Consider the following 10084-nt stretch of genomic DNA (forward strand, 5'->3'; position numbering starts at 1 on the left):
GTGGAGTTCATGATTAGATATATTGAATGGCATATTTTAATGAATTGTTTCTTTCTCCTAAGATATCAAAAGGTTTTCCCCTTTCTTGAAACCCTATACACCTGTCGGACCAGTATTTGTGGTGACAGGAGAATGACAATACACGGTTATTGCAGTTTGGTTCTAAATTGATAGGGGGCGTGCATGTCATGTCCCTAGAAATCAGCTGCATTTGGACACATACGTACGCTTTCAAGAATTCATTTGTTGTGATTTTCTTTCCAGATCGAACCAATCCAGAAAGTCTCCTCCAAAACACTTGGTCTTCCATGGTCCTTTGCAAGAGAAAACAAGGAAACTTCAACATGAAAAGGCTCCGCATAGCTGATACAAGGAGATAACATTATTTGCCGATCTTGTGCCCTTGGGGAAGGCACTTTACACGACTTTCCTCACTTCACTCAGGTGTAAATGAAACCTAGCTTCGGTTAGGGACGTCCCTCGGATGGGACGTTAAATGGAGGTCCCGTGTTTGGGGAGAGCTACACCCCATGCACGTTAAAGAACCCACCACACTTATCGAAAAGGGTAGGGGATCTTCCCGGTGTGAGTGGTTCAAACCTTACAGTCCGGTCTTATGCAGCTTGAACGTACATGTACAAAACTGGTGTGTTACGCCAAAAGGCGGTTTACCGGTTATGCGAAACAAACAAACAAACAAACAAACTTACAGACGTTTTGACTGAGATCCGCCACTCTTCTTCAGCGTCACTAAATGAGCTAAGAAATTCATTTTCCTTCGAATATTGTTTACCTGGATGTCTAACCTTCATTTTAGTAGATTTTTCTCATTACTATTCTGCTCACATATTACATAACAAACTGGTTTGACCACTTCTATTGTCCCAATTTTGCTTGGGGGTGTTTGGTCTAAGTGTAGACAACAATGTCTAGAATTTAGATACAGCGTTTATATGAGTTAAATTCGAAGCGTCTGCAATAGTTGCAAAAAGTTTGCAGACGTGTACCAATGACAGGCGAGGTAACGCCAGGAGTTAGGAAACTTTCGTTCGACCAATGAGAGCAGTTCTTACATCGCTGACGAAACTTTCCCAGCGTTCCCACAATCCCTAGCGGTGGTTTGTAGCAAGTGCAGCGAAATATCCGACAACCTGGGTAAGTTACAGACGCTTTTTCTCGCATTTTCATCAGATTCGAACATTTCTATAACCCAAAATATGATAAATATCTACACAACAATGCCTAAGAATGATTTCCATACGTAGATATAGCGCAGAGGCGTTTATTCGTGACGTATGTGTGATTTTTGAGCCGTAAGAGGTTGGTAGTCGGTGGTACCGCCCCCCTCCCCCATAGTTCTTTCCAAAACCCAAACACAGAATGTTGTTTTAACGAAAAACAGATCGTAGCTTGAGTTTGTTGATGTTTGTATTTAATATTAGTACAGGATATGGGTAGAGTGATGTTTTGAGATCCTGCTACGAAGAGTTTCTGCAAAATTTTGCTTAAAACCACCTTGCTAAATTTATCCACTGTAACTAACACTTGCTGTTTATTGTGATCATATAATTTTCTCCAAGATTGTAGCTTGGGTTTCTTGATGTTTGCATTAGATATACTTAGTACAGGATATGTAGAGTGATGTTGTGAGATTCTGCTACGAAGGGTTTCAGCAAAGTTTTGCTTAAAACCACCTTGCCAAATTTATCCACTGTAACTAACGCTTGCTGTTTATTGTGATATCATATAATTTTCTCCCAGATTGTAGCTTGGTTTTGTTGATGTTTTTATTTAATATTAGTACAGGATATGTGCAGTGTGATGTTGTGAGATCCTGCTACGAGAAATTTTTGCAAAGTTTGGCTTTTCCATCTTGCCAAATTTATTCACTGTAACTAACACTTGCTACTATTTATTGTGATCATATAATTTTCTCCAAGATTGTAGCATGGGTTTCTTGATGTTTGTATTAGATATATTTAGTACAGGATATATTATCAGTGTGATGTTGTGAGATCCTGCTACTAGAAGTTTCTGTAAAGTTTTGGTTAAAACCACCTTGCTAAATTTATCCACTGTCGCACTTGCTTGCTGTTTATTTGTGATCATATAATATTCTTGGTTGTTTTATTTTTGTGGATTCTGTAAAACTGTGTCACTACGAATGGGTGTTCTGTATTTATGTTATACTGTAGAATTGTTTCAACTGTGAACTTCAGATTTAACATGGTTTTTGTTGAATATTTGGTCAACGTTGCATCAGACAGTCTATGATATCCTTTCTGACACAACATTTGAAAACTATACGAGATGTCATCCTTAGATATGTGTATATGAGACATTTTGGAGAAGTGCTATATGCACATTACATTACAGGTTTCATTCAGGGGTACTGTGTTCTTAGCCTCCGTAGCAGGATTATAGAACTGGGGGTTTGGTGGTCTTCGGCTGTTTTCTGATTAGCCCAGTTCTAAAAAAGGGGGTAATTCAACCAGGCCGGCTATGTTGTCTATATGCAATTAGAAAATAGCACATAAAAGCTCCCAAACACCCTGAAGACCCCCAAAACCTCCAGTTTTTGGCATGATATGGAGGCTAGTGTGTTCTGCTAACATGTGCCCCTGTCCCAGCTATATGGTACTTTAATCAACCCTAAAACTTTAAAACTCAGCAAAACTACAGAAAAAATGTAAATGTCTTTAACTGATACTTGAACTTGCTGGTTGAGGCATTTCCATATAAGGCAGTTGCACCTGTCTTTGTATTTATTTTCTGTGACTTAGCTCACAAGTCACGACTCAGGAAATTCCTGTCACACTTCATAGTTCCCCTTAGACATTGTAAACACAACTTTGTACAAATGTACAAGTCAGGCCTCGAAATTAACTTTTCTTCCTATTGTCCCAGCACTGTCCCAAAAATACATTTCAATTGTCCCGAAGTGAGGATGAACTGTCCCAACCTGTTTTTTTTTGGAAGTGTAGTATGACTTTAGCTTCAAATCAACTTTATTTTGCTTACGTCCACTCCCTGGTGCATTATAATTGCAGAGTAGACAGGAGATTCGGTGTGACTTTTCCGGATCCAAAAGCCGGGACGTGTGCCTGATAAACAAAACAAGGGCTGACATTCTGATGTTGATTATTTTTCTGTTCAAAAAATGTCCCAAAGTGTCTTAAAAAGTTTTTAGATGTCCCAGCCTAAATTTTGGTGCTCAGTGCCCATTGTACCACCTTTAATTTTGAGCCCTGTATGTGTGTGACCCTCTGTCTGCTGCCTGTGATACAGATTAGGCCTAGGAAAAAAATGTTGTGTTTCCTGTTTCCTGACCGACCCTAGAAAAAACTGCCAAGACATCAATTTTTTTAGCTGAGGTCTAGGAAAAATAATATTGAATGTGTTTCCTGTTTCCTGACTGACCCTAGAAAAAACAGCTGAACCTGTCTTTTTATTTTGGGGTGGGGGTTGGGGTTGGTTGGAGTAGGTGTACTCCTGCAAGGGACATACATTTTTTGGAGATGATCAACCTTTTCTAGCTCCATGATCTGACACCTGAGTGATAAAATGTTGTACAATCAGTTTTCCGACATTGACATGTGTCCCCATGCAAGCTTTGTTAAACAGTTCAGTAGATAAGTTGGATCACTGGAGATCACCAAAGCCTAAAAAAAATAACACTACATGTAGTATATAGCTAGTCTGGCCCTATTTTTTCAGTATTGAAATATGAAACACAACATTTTTTTTCCAAGACCTTACTGTGCTGCTGCATGTACTACATTTACCGGTATATATGTTATGTAACAACCATGAAACCAAGGCTACATTACATGGGTCATTTGTTGATTATAGTGGTTGGGATAAATGATGCTGAACAAATTTTAAAAGGACCAGATTACGTAAGCTAAAACATTATAAGACATTACCTCTTTCTTCCAAAATCAGTAAAAGAATTAAAAGAATTTCCCAAATTCCTGTTTGACAAACTTTGAGTTAGATTTCTCAAGAAATGTCACTTTGAAGTGTACTTCTTACAACATGAAATACATGATGTACAAATAATACCTGAAATGCAGTTTATGAAACTTACACTTACAGTTAGATTGAAGAGAACTAGCCATGCTAATCTGATATAGAAAGTTGACACATTCTTGAAGTGCTTTGGTTATGGGAGAGTTCTCAGAGCTGTTTATGTTGTAAATAGTTCCTTACCTGGACCATCTTTTTTTCAACAGAGCAAAACAGTAGAACCCTTCTGTTAGAGTGACACATTGACTCTGATAAAGGTCAAAATTTGCCTACTGAGGTGTTTAAAAATTCATGTCCATGGTTTTTACAGTGACCTCTACACTGCAAAATCATGAATAATGTTTCCATGTTGGAAGAGCCCCCCACAAGGCTCAAAGGTCCGCTTTTTATCTAAAAGTCCAACATTTTTCTTTAAAAATGGACTGATTTGTATCACCAGTGGGACTGGAATCCTAGAAAACTGGTCACTTGTGTGTACTATGATTTTTCCTTAGTTTGAAATCCTCTCAAAAAATGCAGAAAATGCAATTTCAATTTTAAAAAAATTTCCGGACCCCCCAGACCATTTCAAAAGCTCACTTTTCAAAATTTTCCAGACCACCCCCCGGACCATTTCAAAAGTTCAATTTTCAAAATTTTCCGGCCCCCCTAGGAACCTAAGACGTGCATTTGGCACTCGCCTACAGTGCTCATTGATCCGTCGGACTGTAGGAAGAACGCCCCCACCCATTCCAAATCCTAGCTATGGGCATGGTTTCTGTAATTGTATTACAACCATACAATTGTTAGTTGTAATGCGTCAGTCACGATTTTCATATGCATTGTACTGCTAGTAACACTAACAGATTTGTGGAGAATGCCCTACAAACTATCTTGCCAGAAACACTTGTAGTAACATTTCCTGTGTTCTGGGAACAGGAAACAGCTTTCAGAGGAAACATGCGGGTACTGTTGACATTGGTGATTGAAGCATGGCTATGTGTGGTCTAACATCCATGCATTCGTGTGTGCAGTAGTGTATTTAGTGCATCTGTGGGTCTTTGAGAGATCAACAACACATTGGGGCTACTATTGTAAAATAGTGAAAATGCCAAATATTATTACAAATGAAAATCTAAGTTATTATGAATTAATATAAATGGTATATAACAGAATCAAAGTTCATTGGTTTATGGAAATGAAGTACTGATACCATAGAAAGGTGGTAGGGGACTAAGAATCAAACTTGTAGTTGTACACTGGACACAAAATATCTTTGTGTCCAGTGTGCTATGGGTTTGGTACCCAAGCTAAGTTGTACACTTATTTCTTATTTTGTGTACTGAATAGAAAACTTACACAGTTTTTCTTTTAAATTTCAGGTTGGATATGGCACTTTCAAGAAGATGAGAATCAACCAACGGAACTTCTTGAATGATTCTATTCAATTCTACGAATAAAACACAGACTTTTGGTGATTGAGATTACAATATTAAGTGAAACCTAAAGTTGTAATTTTTGAAAAATATCAGCAGAACTGATAAACTGCAAGTATGGAGGTCAGTGGATGTCAACAGTGTACAGTCATGCGGCAGAGACACCATTTTGGAATTCTACTCCTGGCTATATCCTGTCTTCTTGTACCAAGAGGTAAGTTTTAAAAAAAATGTTGTGTTTTTACCATATTCATATTTCGATGCATCACCAACAATACTTACATGTGTTTCAAGTCAACTCTGATAATTCCATGCCATAAGACTACCACATTGGAAACAGTGTTTTTGAGGCTTTCTCAAGAATATGTTGAACACCTGAATATCTGAGGTGTGTATAGGTAGGGCCTAGGAAAAAAAATGTTGTGTTTCCGGTTACCCGACCGACCCTATGAAAAACCCCCCGACCCTAGCCTTTTTTGGGCCGACTAAAAATTTCGAGCGGCTAGCGGTCGGTTTTCAAAATTTTCAAAATTGGGGGTTTTATCCCCGATAAATGTGCTCGTCATTACAATTTTCTTCGGTCGGGCGGCGTGGATCGAGCGCTAATAATTTGCACGGGTCGGGCCGCTATTCATAAATTCCATTGTTGGCACAATCCTGTGAATTGACGATGAATTGTCGATCTCGCCATGACGCCGCAAAGAAAACGTTGTCATTGGTAGAAAATCTGACACCCCGCTGGCGTTTCACAACAAAATTTTCTGTAAACAACTCCGACTGTCTTTGTTTACATCGCGAAAGCTCACCGATACAAAGTAAAACTCCCGCCGGCCGGCCGCGCCCGACCACATGGTTGCGGCATGGCGCTAAGTTTTCGGCAGCTCGACGGAAAAATAATCCATCCCCAGAAGAAATGTTACGCATGAAAATAGCAACTACAACTTGTTTTCCTCGTTATATGAGTTTTTGAGGCCGTAAAATGTTTAAAACGGTTGAAATTTGCTCGAAAAAACGGCTCGAAAATTGACGGCGAGAAAGACAACATGGCCGACCTGTTTTCACAATAACAATGGTCAAAGGTCAAGATAGCATTCAAATGTATAGATACATGTAATAAGTACATATTACAGTGCTAAAACGATACTTTAAACGCATGAAAAATATTTTTTTCGGCTACAACTGAAATAAAAATTCACATATATTTTAGTAAGGTTAATTTTCAAACATTACTGAGAAATTTTCCGAATTTATTGGTTTATTGTGTAATATTTTTGTTTCTATGTATGTGCGGTTGGATGCTGTCATTGTAAAGACCCTTTACATATTGGGAGAATCAGATGAGATATTAGAGATTATCACGCTTAGTACCGTGGCCCGAGTGTCTCTCAAAAATTGTTTTTGAGTGGAGTTTATAAACATGATCACATTTTTATTTGTTCAGCTGTGTCAATATGTGATTTGTTTGAGAAATAGGATTTGGTTTAGTTTTTAATATATTAATGTCTCTTTGGAATAGATTGCTCCAAGTTCCAGGTAGTAAATACATGTACATTTTGTATCATGTATTTTTCACTTGTTGAACTTGTGGAAGCACCGTTGGCCCCCGGTTAGGGGTCATCCGGGGAACCTATGCCCAATTTTTTAAAAATTAAGGGTGATAATAGAATTTTTTTGAACATGAGGATAATTAAGTACAGATCTTGAACCTTTCTACTGCCTTATACATCTGCAGTTGTACAGAAAATGTAGAACTGAAGTTGCAGGAAATGACCTCCATTGTGTTTGGAAAAGACAAAATGCGGAGGGGGGGAGGAACCCCCTCCCAGACCTCCCCTTCGCACCCTCCTCCACCCTGCTCTGAATTTCTGGGGAGATCCCTGTATATACAAACTCTTTTGTTGAAGAATTTTACGATCTGTTTTGTACTGCCCAAATTTCTGTGTAGTACAAACAGATCATACGTTCATTGTCCCGGCTTTGACTAAAAAAAAAAAAAAAAAAAAAAAAAGTAGAATCCCTACCTACCGTACCCTAATTTTTTCTGGACTGTAATAGGAAACACAACATTTATTTTGTTAGGCCTAGCTAGTATTTGGTAGATATCTTTAGATTTGCCTTTTAGAAAAGAAACCGTGGTTTAGAGTCTAGGTTACCAGGTGGAGTTAAGAGTCTGAAAACTTGGTCTTCTGCATTTTATTGAACCAGTTAGGTTTTAGTTGTACCTGTACTTTGCTCTTCAGTAATTATAGCATGACTTGGCAACAGTAAAATGTGGGAAACACTGATTATTTTCTTTGTTATTTTGTAGCAGTTTATTACCTTTATCACCCTTTATTACCTTCGCCAAGAAGGTTATGTTTTCAGGGGCGTTCGTGTATGTGTGTGTGTGTGTGTGTGTGTGTCTGTCTGTCTGTCTGTAAACACGATAACTTGAGAAGGCCTTGATGGATTGTCTTGATACTTGGTAGGTGGGTAGGTCTTGATGAGACCTCAAAATGATTAGATTTTGGGCCCCCTAGCGGCTTGTTATGGTACTGCAGCTGAACTTCCGGTTTTGATATCTCATGATCTAGACATGCTATGGTGATGAAATTTGGATGGTAGGTAGCTCTTGTGCTGGGGAAGAAGTGACGTGAGTTTGGGCCCCCTAGCGGCTTGCTCTAGAACTGCAGGGATATATTCTTGAAAATATTCAAAAGGGGATAACTCAAGAACCGATTGACGGATCGTCGTGATTTTTGGTATGTGGGTAGCTTACGCGATGTTTAATATAATTATGTGACAATTATGCAAATATGGATGTAATTTGCATAATTTATGGGGAAATTCTATAAATCAGCTGCATTCCATGATAGGACAATTGAAGCTTGTGACATTGGTAATTGACAATGAGAGAAACACAGGAAGATATTGATTATGTTAATAATGACTTAATTTGCATAATTAATGAGAAAATTTTATAATTATGTAATGATAACTGCCTGGAATTTCATACTTGTGGTATTTGAAAGTTTAGTTGACGTGAACATCATTAAACACAATTTATTCAAATCAGGACCTCATTTGCATAATTTATTAGGAAATGCTAGAATGCATTGTTTGTTAACATATATAAGACTGTCTTTTGGTTGAGATTATGATAGAATGATTAATTCATGAAAATTAGGTTCCTATTTCTTAAATCAGGGGGGAATAATCTAATCTATAATTTGTCAGTCATAAAGTTTAACATCATTTGGCGAAGGTATGAGATCGGGGAACTCTAGTTATATTTGCTTTCTAAATATCAACATCATTGTCAACATGCAGCCCTAGCAACTGTGATACTTCTATATGAATTTTTGCGATGAAATGTTGTAAATGACTTCTACTTTGTTGAACACACAATGTCTAAGAACCTATAATTTAAAGGCATTAGCTGATTCATGTATAGGTCACACAGAAGGAGTACAGGTGGCAGAGTTTGTTTGGTGTTTTATATTATAATCAGGGCTGGAAATACTGGGTGCATGTGCACCTTAGTGCACCCAAATTTGGGGCTGTGTTCCCTATTTTTTTTCTGTGGGTGCACTGGACTGGTGCACCTAAATATTTTTGTAGGTATTTTTGTACATGATATTCTTGGCATCTAAGTGTCAGAAAAATAATAAAATCTTTGTAGCAGTTATGTCTTTAAGATAATTTTGAAGTTAGCCTCCCATTTCAAATTCAAGCTCTAAAGAGAAGTAAAGTCTTTAATATAATAATTAGGTTTCATTTTATATGGTGTTGCACCCAAAAAGATTTTTGTTTACCTAATTTTTTAGGTTGGGTGCACCAGTGCACCTATTCCCAAAAATGAATTTCAAGCCCTGAGTACAGGTGGCAAAGTTTGTTTATTGTTTTATTAGGCAAAGTTTGTTTGGTATTTTATGATGTACTCACAGCTTTGTGTACGGATACTGAGTAGAGAATAGATCAACCTTCACCCTTCTCCCTTACCCTGTAAAGAATACAAACAGTAAATTTTATTGGTGGCAAAAAAAGCCTCTTTAGCAAGGAGAAGCTTAAGTTAAGCGGAATTATGACAGTTGACATTACCAAATGATGAAAAGTCAATGTTAGATAACTTTAAGCTTCTAGCTATAGAAGACATACATGTAGCTGATGTGCAATACTGTATAATTTATACCTTTTAGTTTTATCTGTGGCCACACCAATTTTATTATTTCTTTATTCTTTATTTCGTCGGGTAAAAACAAACAAACATAAAATACTAGAATAAATACAATGCATCTTGAAATAATACTGACCCAGTGAGGCTTGTCACGTGGCTTCTTTGAAGTGTGACGTCAACACTGGGTCAAAGGTATCTGGTTGACGATGTCAGCCCCCATCGCAGTTAAGTGAAGGGTGATGGGCCTTTACTATTGGTGTTCATGTTTTTTCTGTCTACCCCAGCTCTAGCAGCCCATGAGTCCGTGTGTAGACAGGGGATGGAGTACCAACAGTCGACCCCCTCAGCAGGGGTGGATGCTGGGACCTTCAACAACGTGGGGGCTGTGTCGTCCATGGACGAGTGTGCACAGATGTGCTGTGACCACAAGAACTTTCTACTCTAACTACCAGTTTCTACTCTTTCCAGCCGCCTCTGAAGCCTG

The 10084-nt window shown here is 38.1% G+C and overlaps 1 long non-coding RNA gene across 1 annotated transcript; it reads left to right on the forward strand.

Moving 5' to 3' along the window:
- The first annotated feature begins 981 nt into the window (after nucleotides 1–981).
- LOC109473135 lies at nucleotides 982–10078 on the forward strand. The gene is made up of 3 exons (XR_002140406.1): nucleotides 982–1155; nucleotides 5391–5658; nucleotides 9885–10078. It is a non-coding gene; the product is annotated as an uncharacterized LOC109473135 (long non-coding RNA).
- Nucleotides 10079–10084: the final 6 nt, after the last annotated feature.

The sequence above is a fragment of the Branchiostoma belcheri genome, unplaced genomic scaffold (genome assembly GCF_001625305.1).
Source record: "Branchiostoma belcheri isolate BF01 breed outbred unplaced genomic scaffold, Haploidv18h27 scaffold29, whole genome shotgun sequence".
NCBI classification, from domain to species: domain Eukaryota; kingdom Metazoa; phylum Chordata; class Leptocardii; order Amphioxiformes; family Branchiostomatidae; genus Branchiostoma; species Branchiostoma belcheri.